This window comes from Musca autumnalis, unplaced genomic scaffold (assembly GCF_047663935.1).
Source record: "Musca autumnalis isolate F117 unplaced genomic scaffold, ASM4766393v1 scaffold_5, whole genome shotgun sequence".
In the NCBI taxonomy this organism is placed as follows: domain Eukaryota; kingdom Metazoa; phylum Arthropoda; class Insecta; order Diptera; family Muscidae; genus Musca; species Musca autumnalis.
This window is the reverse complement of record NW_027412088.1, coordinates 122,844,909-122,858,485: the sequence shown is the minus strand read 5'-3', so window position 1 is coordinate 122,858,485 and position 13,577 is coordinate 122,844,909. Positions and strand designations below refer to the sequence as shown.

The 13,577-nt window shown below is 43.1% G+C and overlaps 1 protein-coding gene across 5 annotated transcripts in view; it reads left to right on the top strand.

Annotated features, from left to right (window-relative positions):
* Positions 1–13,577, top strand: part of sbb (scribbler) — a 704,451-nt gene that overhangs the window by 158,732 nt on the left and 532,142 nt on the right. The window lies entirely within an intron of this gene.

Here is a 13,577-nt window from a genome sequence, read left to right as displayed (position 1 = left end):
CAATTCACTGCCTCTTTCGTCAGAGAACGCTTCAATTTTTTGGAAGAAATGACAAATGGGTGGTTTGATGGAGTCAGCGATAGCTAGATCTGTAGACTGCGATCCTCGTCTAGCTAATTCATCTGCTCTTTCATTACCCAGATAGTCGCGGTGTCCTGGTACCCAGCATAGCCGAAAGCCGTTAGTTAGCGTTCCCAAGGCTGATCTACACGTAAGGGCGACATCGGATTTGATGTTGCAGGATTTGATGGCTTTAAGAGCCGCTTGACTACCCACAAAGATAGTCACCGGTTCAAAGATTACTGCATCCAAACTTTTTATCAATTCCGCTGCCTTCCAAATCGCGAAGATTTCAGCCTGGAAGACACTACAGTTGCTGTCTAGCCTGTAGGTGTACTCAAGAGATAGCCTTTCACAGTAGATGCCAGCCCCGGTACCTTCATCCGTCTGTATAAAAAGCCAGACCGCCCAGAGGGGGGTTACTGCGGTTCCAGTCGTCTCTACTAGATATAACGACGTCTATATCGTCAAATCTCAGGACTGGTGATATGTAGTCCCTCAGTTTCCCGCGTTGGTTCACATTTATACCTGATTCGTTCAGGGTACATCCATGCCCATAGGCACAACCGCGCCAGAGATCCTGTTCATGCAGCCGTAGGGCACTGCGAGTTGCCTGACACTTAATGCTAAGACTCAGCGGTTTTAAGTTCAGCATTGCGTTCAGAGCAGCCTGTGGTGTGCTCCTGGATTTCGACTGGATTTCGATTTTTGGCGCAGTGAGTGCCACCAAACAAGAGAACCATAGGATAAGATGGGTATAACCACGGTGTTATACAACCAGTGTTTAATCGATGGGTTTAGACCCCAACTTTTCGCAATAGAATTCTTACATGAATAAAGCGCAATCAATCATCTCTTCGCCCGCTCCTCAGCATTCCTGTTCCATCGCAATTGACAGTCCAGGATTGTGCCAAGGTACTTTGCCTCGGGCGAGAGCTGAAGCTGCACTCCATCCAGTGTTGGTGGTACAAAAACGCCGAGCTAACGCTTTCTCGTGAACATTACCAGTTCTGCCTTGGTTGGATTTACTCCAAGGCCATTGGCCTTAGCCCAGCGCGACAGCGTCGATAATGCTCCCTGCATAAGCTCCGAAATGGTTGGCGGAAACTTACCCGAAATCAGTAGTACTACGTCGTCCGCATAAGCAACAACTTTTATACCTTGATTGTCCAGATCAGTCAAAATATTGTTTATAACAAGTAGACACAGTAACGGTGACCCCACCCCGCCTAGGGGGTGCCTCTAGTTACTGTTTTTCTAGTTTTTGTCTCCCCTATGCTGGAGTTTATAATTCTGCTTTCTAGCATATTATTTATCCAACAAGTTAGAGGTTCAGGTGTGTTAACTTTCTTGAGTGAGAGTTTTATGGACTCAAGTTCTACGTTGTTAAAAGCTCCTTCTATGTCCAGAAAGGCAGCTAAGGTAAAGTTTGAGTTTTCCATATTCCTCTCAATGAAGCCAACCACCTCATGCAAGGCAGACTCCACAGATTTGCCTTTGATATAGGCGTGTTGTGAGTTGCTTAAAGAGGCTGTGTCTACATGGCTCCTTATCTCCAGATCGATCAGTCTTTTGAGAGTCTTAAGGAGAAAGGATGATAAACTGATGGGTCTGTAGTCCTTTGGTGCAGAGTGACTAGGTTTTCCCGCTTTGGGAATGTAAGTAACTTTTACCTCTTTCCACAAACCCGGTACATACGAGAGAGTCAAACAGGCCCTATAGATCTCCTCCAGGATTTGATATAAACGTGGCGATGCAAATTGAAGCATCGCCGGCGTTATACCATCCGGTCCAGGTGACTTATATGGCTTGAAAGTGTTGACAGCCCATTTAATCTTATTTCTGTTAACCACCTTATCAATGAGATCCGAATCCATAGGCTCTTGAATTTGGAAGTCGTCACATTCATTATTGACGGTGTCCGCATACTTACAGCCTGGGAAGTGGGTCTCTGCCAAGAGGTTAAGAGTCTCAGTAGCAGAGTCTGTCCACGCACCATCTTGCTTCTTGATAATTCAGATGGATTTAGAGTCCTTGGAGAGTAATCTTCGAAACCCAGCTGCGTCGTTGACTCCTTCTACTGACTCACTGAAATTAACCCAAGATTTTTTCTTAGCTCGCTTGATCTCACTCTTGTATTTATTGAAACTCACCTTTTAGGAGTCCCAATCAATGTCGAGTTTAGTCTCATGCGCCCTGTTATACAGTCGCCTGGTGGTTATTCTAAGCTCGCCAAGTTCCTTGTCCCACCACACGGGCTGAGATTTCTTCCCAGGATAGGTTAGTGGACAGGATTCCTTATGGCAACGGAGAAGAACGTCTGTAAGATTATTTACGGTGCCATTAAGATCCTCAACTGTTTCTAAATTATATTTAGAGTCAGTTGAGAACTAGTTAGTTTCGTGTACTTATCCCAGTTTGTTCTTCGCGGGTTCCTATAAGGAATTTGGCGACCTCCGTCCAAAAAGACATCAAAGAATATCTTCATATGATCCGAGAAGGAACATTCTTTAGATACCCTCCAATTCCTTAGGACGGAGTCATCTAGATTAGAGAGGGTTAGGTCTATGACCTCCCTATCCCTAATTTTAAAGGTTGGATCATTACCCCTGTTACATATTCGTAAATTATATGATAAAATAAAATCGAATATAGACTCACCCCTTTTGTTGGTGTCCTTGCTGCCCCATTGGAAATGGTGAGCGTTTGCGTCGCATCCCAGGATCACGTTGCAGGTACCCATCATATCGCCGAGCAACCGTCGGACATCCAGGTTTGGTGGGTCTGAGTAGTAGTTCAGCGGCGGCGGCTTTGCAATGATGCAGATTAATCTGCAAGATGCGCAGCCTTTGCCGCTTCCCTACCCTTACTGAGTTTCGTGGGGTGGACTCAGTCGAAACCGAACCCATCCTGAACCGAAATTCAGTTTTCCCTCACGTTCTCTAAGATATAACTCCCCAGGGGGTCAACCGCCACTCTTGCAACCAAACTACCATCCTCGTTACAGGGTGCTAGACTTATTACAGTCCAGCCCGATGTAGTGAGGTTGGGATTTTGCAATCTCAGCATTTTCAGCAGGAGCTCCTTGTCCACAGTAGGTGAAAGAATCTTCCTGGACGGAATATCGGATAGGGAGACCGCCAGAAGATCAGCTCCTTCCCACAGAGCGCCAAAACCCTCAACTGTCCTAACAAGAAAATCTCGTGACTTCTTGTTCAGACAGTTAATAACCATGACACCCTTTCGTAAGAAGGCGCTGCCAATCTGTAGGTCTTCCTGATCTTCCGGTCCAGAAACTATGGCAGACCGAAGACCAGTTTCAAAAAGCAACCAGTGACTATCGCTGATTCTACCATTTGGGTCAGCTCTGTCGATGATTGCCAAATGAAGGTCTTTATCATCTGCCACTGTGACTGGTCTACTGTATGGCTTTTTGCGTCCTTGACCGTGCGCCTTGGGGTTAACTTTTCCAGAGCAGGTGGATGCCTTTTCCGTACTCAGTTGCTTCCCCTTGGTTGTACGCTCAACAGCCGCCGCATACGAGGTTGATGGTTCAACCAGCTGAGAAGTCATCGTCTAGTTGCTGAAGGTGTTGATTGACAAGCGTTTGTAGTTGTCATAGCTAATGTGGTAGCTTAATAGCTGTTGTAGTTACTGGGGTAGGCACGTTTTGGTTTGTATTCTCCATTTTTGATTTTGTCTTGGAACGAGTCTGGTACATTATCTGTAGCTCAAGAAAAATATGACCGACGTTCGACAGGTTTTGAGTATTAATTTTCCACTACTCCGCGTCGACAGCGAAAATGGGAATAAATGACAATGACTGGTATTAACGTTGGTAAGTCGTTTTTTATTCTGCGTGAGAGAAAGAAGATTTGAAGGAAATTTGAAAAATGTCGCGTTTGATAGCCCTTAATGGTTGCAACATCTAACGACATAAACTGTCATCAGTGGACTTCCCAAAAGAAAGTAACTAACCGTGAACAATAAGCTCGAAATCGATTTCGATCACATGCCTGATTATTTTGCATACTTTTCAAAATTTCAAATAAAAAGTTTTTGATATTTTTGGGAGATTTTATATATTTTTTCTAACATTTTGCATATAATATAACAAAATATGTAAAAATTTTGCAAAATATATTCAAAATCACGTTACAATAGCAAAATATTTCTATTTGAATTTTTGAAAATATGCAAAATCCGATGTCTAATAATATAATAAAATAATATAATATAATCGTATTGATTCCCAGAACATATTCCTAAATTTGGATTATTCAAAGCTGAATTTGCTTGAGAATAATGGGCTTGATTAACCCTTGGGGGCGGAAAATTCATGTTAGGTAAATTGCGATTCATAAAATTTGTTAGGTTTGCGTTATTCGAAGCTTGATTATATCTATTATAATTCGAAAAATTTGCCGCATTCATATTATTCGAAGATTGATGATCATTCGTTGAATTCATATTATTCGATGTTATTGCTGGTTGATTATGTTGATTTTGCAAATTAGGTGGATATGGCATATTTTGTTGTTATCTTTTGTTCTACATCATGACGATAATTCAATACGTTGGTGCATAATTCAATACTGTTGAGATAAACTGATAATCGTGGACTGAACAATTGAAAGAATCAAAATTTCGGTCGACTTCAATAGTTCGATATGGCGAAGTCCTTCTCGAGCTATGTTGGTTTCATTTTATGAGTTAGCAACTGAGTGATTCTGTTGACGATTCTGTCGGTAATCCTGTATAACTCTTCTAGCTGCTTCACTCATGAAATCTGGTGAATTAATTGAAGCATTTGGCTTTAACTGTTGGCTTTTTTCAAAACCATGAAAATCTGATCCAGACGATATTGTTGCTGGTCTTGATGTTGCGTTAAGGATGAGTTCATCAGTAGTAAAAGCGATTCTATCAGCAGAAGTAGTTGCTGAAGGTGTTAATAGTTGTCGTAGCTAATGTTGTAGCTTAGGCTAGGTTAGGTTTGGGGATGTGGAGCCACTAACTTGTAACTGCGTCACTCGGAGACCTTCCGGTCCATTGTGAGAAAAGAGGAGAGAGGTAGAAATAAAAAGAGGAAGTTATTAAAAAGTAAAAAAAAAAAAATAAATTACAAGAAAGTTTAAGAGAGAAGGAATAGTTATAGAGAAGGGAAACAGTTTTATTTTGATGGTAGGCAGAATAATAGAAACATCATTTACGCGTTCAGGTTGCGCTGCCCCAGCCACTTCAGATTTTTGATGATGTAGATCACAGCAGGTTCCACAGTTGAGTAGAAAGTTAGACACGGTGGAAAGTGAACACCTACTAACCTATGTCGTCTACGAGCCAGGGCTGGACAACGACACAGGAGGTGCTCGATCGTCTCCAACTCCTCCTCATCCTATTTGATGGTAAAAGCTCTGATATAGCAGTGTCCAGTGATGACTCCCGTCGTTACTCTTACTTCAGCTTTACTCAGGTTCAACAGAGATTTCGTTCTTTTGACTGACAGAGACGGTCATATGGATCTTGCCACAATGCACCTAGGTTCATTATGCCACAATTCACTGCCTCTTTCGTCAGAGAACGCTTCAATTTTTTGGAAGAAATGACAAATGGGTGGTTTGATGGAGTCAGCGATAGCTAGATCTGTAGACTGCGATCCTCGTCTAGCTAATTCATCTGCTCTTTCATTACCCAGATAGTCGCGGTGTCCTGGTACCCAGCATAGCCGAAAGCCGTTAGTTAGCGTTCCCAAGGCTGATCTACACGTAAGGGCGACATCGGATTTGATGTTGCAGGATTTGATGGCTTTAAGAGCCGCTTGACTACCCACAAAGATAGTCACCGGTTCAAAGATTACTGCATCCAAACTTTTTATCAATTCCGCTGCCTTCCAAATCGCGAAGATTTCAGCCTGGAAGACACTACAGTTGCTGTCTAGCCTGTAGGTGTACTCAAGAGATAGCCTTTCACAGTAGATGCCAGCCCCGGTACCTTCATCCGTCTGTATAAAAAGCCAGACCGCCCAGAGGGGGGTTACTGCGGTTCCAGTCGTCTCTACTAGATATAACGACGTCTATATCGTCAAATCTCAGGACTGGTGATATGTAGTCGCTCAGTTTCCCGCGTTGGTTCACATTTATACCTGATTCGTTCAGGGTACATCCATGCCCATAGGCACAACCGCGCCAGAGATCCTGTTCATGCAGCCGTAGGGCACTGCGAGTTGCCTGACACTTAATGCTAAGACTCAGCGGTTTTAAGTTCAGCATTGCGTTCAGAGCAGCCTGTGGTGTGCTCCTGGATTTCGACTGGATTTCGATTTTTGGCGCAGTGAGTGCCACCAAACAAGAGAACCATAGGATAAGATGGGTATAACCACGGTGTTATACAACCAGTGTTTAATCGATGGGTTTAGACCCCAACTTTTCGCAATAGAATTCTTACATGAATAAAGCGCAATCAATCATCTCTTCGCCCGCTCCTCAGCATTCCTGTTCCATCGCAATTGACAGTCCAGGATTGTGCCAAGGTACTTTGCCTCGGGCGAGAGCTGAAGCTGCACTCCATCCAGTGTTGGTGGTACAAAAACGCCGAGCTAACGCTTTCTCGTGAACATTACCAGTTCTGCCTTGGTTGGATTTACTCCAAGGCCATTGGCCTTAGCCCAGCGCGACAGCGTCGATAATTCTCCCTGCATAAGCTCCGAAATGGTTGGCGGAAACTTACCCGAAATCAGTAGTACTACGTCGTCCGCATAAGCAACAACTTTTATACCTTGATTGTCCAGATCAGTCAAAATATTGTTTATAACAAGTAGACACAGTAACGGTGACCCCACCCCGCCTAGGGGGTGCCTCTAGTTACTGTTTTTCTAGTTTTTGTCTCCCCTATGCTGGAGTTTATAATTCTGCTTTCTAGCATATTATTTATCCAACAAGTTAGAGGTTCAGGTGTGTTAACTTTCTTGAGTGAGAGTTTTATGGACTCAAGTTCTACGTTGTTAAAAGCTCCTTCTATGTCCAGAAAGGCAGCTAAGGTAAAGTTTGAGTTTTCCATATTCCTCTCAATGAAGCCAACCACCTCATGCAAGGCAGACTCCACAGATTTGCCTTTGATATAGGCGTGTTGTGAGTTGCTTAAAGAGGCTGTGTCTACATGGCTCCTTATCTCCAGATCGATCAGTCTTTTGAGAGTCTTAAGGAGAAAGGATGATAAACTGATGGGTCTGTAGTCCTTTGGTGCAGAGTGACTAGGTTTTCCCGCTTTGGGAATGTAAGTAACTTTTACCTCTTTCCACAAACCCGGTACATACGAGAGAGTCAAACAGGCCCTATAGATCTCCTCCAGGATTTGATATAAACGTGGCGATGCAAATTGAAGCATCGCCGGCGTTATACCATCCGGTCCAGGTGACTTATATGGCTTGAAAGTGTTGACAGCCCATTTAATCTTATTTCTGTTAACCACCTTATCAATGAGATCCGAATCCATAGGCTCTTGAATTTGGAAGTCGTCACATTCATTATTGACGGTGTCCGCATACTTACAGCCTGGGAAGTGGGTCTCTGCCAAGAGGTTAAGAGTCTCAGTAGCAGAGTCTGTCCACGCACCATCTTGCTTCTTGATAATTCAGATGGATTTAGAGTCCTTGGAGAGTAATCTTCGAAACCCAGCTGCGTCGTTGACTCCTTCTACTGACTCACTGAAATTAACCCAAGATTTTTTCTTAGCTCGCTTGATCTCACTCTTGTATTTATTGAAACTCACCTTTTAGGAGTCCCAATCAATGTCGAGTTTAGTCTCATGCGCCCTGTTATACAGTCGCCTGGTGGTTATTCTAAGCTCGCCAAGTTCCTTGTCCCACCACACGGGCTGAGATTTCTTCCCAGGATAGGTTAGTGGACAGGATTCCTTATGGCAACGGAGAAGAACGTCTGTAAGATTATTTACGGTGCCATTAAGATCCTCAACTGTTTCTAAATTATATTTAGAGTCAGTTGAGAACTAGTTAGTTTCGTGTACTTATCCCAGTTTGTTCTTCGCGGGTTCCTATAAGGAATTTGGCGACCTCCGTCCAAAAAGACATCAAAGAATATCTTCATATGATCCGAGAAGGAACATTCTTTAGATACCCTCCAATTCCTTAGGACGGAGTCATCTAGATTAGAGAGGGTTAGGTCTATGACCTCCCTATCCCTAATTTTAAAGGTTGGATCATTACCCCTGTTACATATTCGTAAATTATATGATAAAATAAAATCGAATATAGACTCACCCCTTTTGTTGGTGTCCTTGCTGCCCCATTGGAAATGGTGAGCGTTTGCGTCGCATCCCAGGATCACGTTGCAGGTACCCATCATATCGCCGAGCAACCGTCGGACATCCAGGTTTGGTGGGTCTGAGTAGTAGTTCAGCGGCGGCGGCTTTGCAATGATGCAGATTAATCTGCAAGATGCGCAGCCTTTGCCGCTTCCCTACCCTTACTGAGTTTCGTGGGGTGGACTCAGTCGAAACCGAACCCATCCTGAACCGAAATTCAGTTTTCCCTCACGTTCTCTAAGATATAACTCCCCAGGGGGTCAACCGCCACTCTTGCAACCAAACTACCATCCTCGTTACAGGGTGCTAGACTTATTACAGTCCAGCCCGATGTAGTGAGGTTGGGATTTTGCAATCTCAGCATTTTCAGCAGGAGCTCCTTGTCCACAGTAGGTGAAAGAATCTTCCTGGACGGAATATCGGATAGGGAGACCGCCAGAAGATCAGCTCCTTCCCACAGAGCGCCAAAACCCTCAACTGTCCTAACAAGAAAATCTCGTGACTTCTTGTTCAGACAGTTAATAACCATGACACCCTTTCGTAAGAAGGCGCTGCCAATCTGTAGGTCTTCCTGATCTTCCGGTCCAGAAACTATGGCAGACCGAAGACCAGTTTCAAAAAGCAACCAGTGACTATCGCTGATTCTACCATTTGGGTCAGCTCTGTCGATGATTGCCAAATGAAGGTCTTTATCATCTGCCACTGTGACTGGTCTACTGTATGGCTTTTTGCGTCCTTGACCGTGCGCCTTGGGGTTAACTTTTCCAGAGCAGGTGGATGCCTTTTCCGTACTCAGTTGCTTCCCCTTGGTTGTACGCTCAACAGCCGCCGCATACGAGGTTGATGGTTCAACCAGCTGAGAAGTCATCGTCTAGTTGCTGAAGGTGTTGATTGACAAGCGTTTGTAGTTGTCATAGCTAATGTGGTAGCTTAATAGCTGTTGTAGTTACTGGGGTAGGCACGTTTTGGTTTGTATTCTCCATTTTTGATTTTGTCTTGGAACGAGTCTGGTACATTATCTGTAGCTCAAGAAAAATATGACCGACGTTCGACAGGTTTTGAGTATTAATTTTCCACTACTCCGCGTCGACAGCGAAAATGGGAATAAATGACAATGACTGGTATTAACGTTGGTAAGTCGTTTTTTATTCTGCGTGAGAGAAAGAAGATTTGAAGGAAATTTGAAAAATGTCGCGTTTGATAGCCCTTAATGGTTGCAACATCTAACGACATAAACTGTCATCAGTGGACTTCCCAAAAGAAAGTAACTAACCGTGAACAATAAGCTCGAAATCGATTTCGATCACATGCCTGATTATTTTGCATACTTTTCAAAATTTCAAATAAAAAGTTTTTGATATTTTTGGGAGATTTTATATATTTTTTCTAACATTTTGCATATAATATAACAAAATATGTAAAAATTTTGCAAAATATATTCAAAATCACGTTACAATAGCAAAATATTTCTATTTGAATTTTTGAAAATATGCAAAATCCGATGTCTAATAATATAATAAAATAATATAATATAATCGTATTGATTCCCAGAACATATTCCTAAATTTGGATTATTCAAAGCTGAATTTGCTTGAGAATAATGGGCTTGATTAACCCTTGGTGGCGGAAAATTCATGTTAGGTAAATTGCGATTCATAAAATTTGTTAGGTTTGCGTTATTCGAAGCTTGATTATATCTATTATAATTCGAAAAATTTGCCGCATTCATATTATTCGAAGATTGATGATCATTCGTTGAATTCATATTATTCGATGTTATTGCTGGTTGATTATGTTGATTTTGCAAATTAGGTGGATATGGCATATTTTGTTGTTATCTTTTGTTCTACATCATGACGATAATTCAATACGTTGGTGCATAATTCAATACTGTTGAGATAAACTGATAATCGTGGACTGAACAATTGAAAGAATCAAAATTTCGGTCGACTTCAATAGTTCGATATGGCGAAGTCCTTCTCGAGCTATGTTGGTTTCATTTTATGAGTTAGCAACTGAGTGATTCTGTTGACGATTCTGTCGGTAATCCTGTATAACTCTTCTAGCTGCTTCACTCATGAAATCTGGTGAATTAATTGAAGCATTTGGCGTTAACTGTTGGCTTTTTTCAAAACCATGAAAATCTGATCCAGACGATATTGTTGCTGGTCTTGATGTAGTTGCGTTAAGGATGAGTTCATCAGTAGTAAAAGCGATTCTATCAGCAGAAGTAGTTGCTGAAGATGTTAATAGTTGTCGTAGCTAATGTGGTAGCTTAGGCTAGGTTAGGTTTGGGGATGTGGAGCCACTAACTTGTAACTGCGTCACTCGGAGACCTTCCGGTCCATTGTGAGAAAAGAGGAGAGAGGTAGAAATAAAAAGAGGAAGTTATTAAAAAGTAAAAAAAAAAAAATAAATTACAAGAAAGTTTAAGAGAGAAGGAATAGTTATAGAGAAGGGAAACAGTTTTATTTTGATGGTAGGCAGAATAATAGAAACATCATTTACGCGTTCAGGTTGCGCTGCCCCAGCCACTTGAGATTTTTGATGATGTAGATCACAGCAGGTTCCACAGTTGAGTAGAAAGTTAGACACGGTGGAAAGTGAACACCTACTAACCTATGTCGTCTACGAGCCAGGGCTGGACAACGACACAGGAGGTGCTCGATCGTCTCCAACTCCTCCTCATCCTATTTGATGGTAAAAGCCCTGATATAGCAGTGTCCAGTGATGACTCCCGTCGTTACTCTTACTTCAGCTTTACTCAGGTTCAACAGAGAGTTCGTTCTTTTGACTGACAGAGACGGTCATATGGATCTTGCCACAATGCACCTAGGTTCATTATGCCACAATTCACTGCCTCTTTCGTCAGAGAACGCTTAAATTTTTTGGAAGAAATGACAAATGGGTGGTTTGATGGAGTCAGCGATAGCTAGATCTGTAGACTGCGATCCTCGTCTAGCTAATTCATCTGCTCTTTCATTACCCAGATAGTCGCGGTGTCCTGGTACCCAGCATAGCCGAAAGCCGTTAGTTAGCGTTCCCAAGGCTGATCTACACGTAAGGGCGACATCGGATTTGATGTTGCAGGATTTGATGGCTTTAAGAGCCGCTTGACTACCCACAAAGATAGTCACCGGTTCAAAGATTACTGCATCCAAACTTTTTATCAATTCCGCTGCCTTCCAAATCGCGAAGATTTCAGCCTGGAAGACGCTACAGTTGCTGTCTAGCCTGTAGGTGTACTCAAGAGATAGCCTACTGTGAAGATGCCAGCCCCGGTACCTTCATCCGTCTGTATAAAAAGCCAGACCGCCCAGAGGGGGGTTACTGCGGTTCCAGTCGTCTCTACTAGATATAACGACGTCTATATCGTCAAATCTCAGGACTGGTGATATGTAGTCGCTCAGTTTCCCGCGTTGGTTCACATTTATACCTGATTCGTTCAGGGTACATCCATGCCCATAGGCACAACCGCGCCAGAGATCCTGTTCATGCAGCCGTAGGGCACTGCGAGTTGCCTGACACTTAATGCTAAGACTCAGTGGTTTTAAGTTCAGCATTGCGTTCAGAGCAGCCTGTGGCGTGCTCCTGGATTTCGACTGGATTTCGATTTTTGGCGCAGTGAGTGCCACCAAACAAGAGAACCATAGGATAAGATGGGTATAACCACGGTGTTATACAACCAGTGTTTAATCGATGGGTTTAGACCCCAACTTTTCGCAATAGAATTCTTACATGAATAAAGCGCAATCAATCCTCTCTTCGCCCGCTCCTCAGCATTCCTGTTCCATCGCAATTGACAGTCCAGGATTGTGCCAAGGTACTTTGCCTCGGGCGAGAGCTGAAGCTGCACTCCATCCAGTGTTGGTGGTACAAAAACGCCGAGCTAACGCTTTCTCGTGAACATTACCAGTTCTGCCTTGGTTGGATTTACTCCAAGGCCATTGGCCTTAGCCCAGCGCGACAGCGTCGATAATGCTCCCTGCATAAGTTCCGAAATGGTTGCCGGAAACTTACCCGAAATCAGTAGTACTACGTCGTCCGCATAAGCAACAACTTTTATACCTTGATTGTCCAGTTCAGTCAAAATATTGTTTATAACAAGTAGACACATTAACGGTGAGACCACCCCGCCTAGGGGGGTGCCTCTAGTTACTGTTTTTCTCGTTTTTGTCTCCCCTATGCTGGAGTTTATAATTCTGCTTTCTAGCATATTATTTATCCAACAAGTTAGAGGTTCAGGTGTGTTAACTTTCTTGAGAGAGAGTTTTATGGACTCAAGTTCTACGTTGTTAAAAGCTCCTTCTATGTCCAGAAAGGCAGCTAAGGTAAAGTTTGAGTTTTCCATATTCCTCTCAATGAAGCCAACCACCTCATGCAAGGCAGACTCCACAGATTTGCCTTTGATATAGGCGTGTTGTGAGTTGCTTAAAGAGGCTGTGTCTACATGGCTCCTTATCTCCAGATCGATCAGTCTTTCGAGAGTCTTAAGGAGAAAGGATGATAAACTGATGGGTCTGTAGTCCTTTGGTGCAGAGTGACTAGGTTTTCCCGCTTTGGGAATGTAAGTAACTTTTACCTCTTTCCACAAACCCGGTACATACGAGAGAGTCAAACAGGCCCTATAGATCTCCTCCAGGATTTGATATAAACGTGGCGAACCTCTCCGAAGAGTTTGGTACCAAAAGAGGTTTCAGACAAGGAGACAGCCTTTCGTGTGACCTCTTCAACATCCTGCTAGAAAAGGTTATACGAGAGGCAAACGTCAAAAGAAGTGGCACAATCTACACCAATAGTCACATGTTACTTGCTTATGCTGATGACATAGACATCATGGGTCGATCAGTAAAAGAAGTAACTGATACCTTTATAAAAGTCGAAGGAGAATCTGCTAAAGTGGGTCTGGCGGTAAACGGTGAGAAGACCAAGTTGATGGTGTCGACGCGCAATGCGTCCATTGAGCTCGGACCGACTGTGGAAGTTGGTTCCTATAATATTGAGGTAGTAAAAGACTTCGTCTACCTCGGCACCTCCGTCAACACAACAAACGATATCAGTTGTGAAATAAAAAGAAGAATTGTATTGGCCAACAGATGCTACTTTGGATTAAGTAAGCAGTTTAAAAACAAAGCCACATCTCGTCAAACAAAAATAACGCTCTACAAAACACTGATACTACCCGTGCTGATGTATGGCTC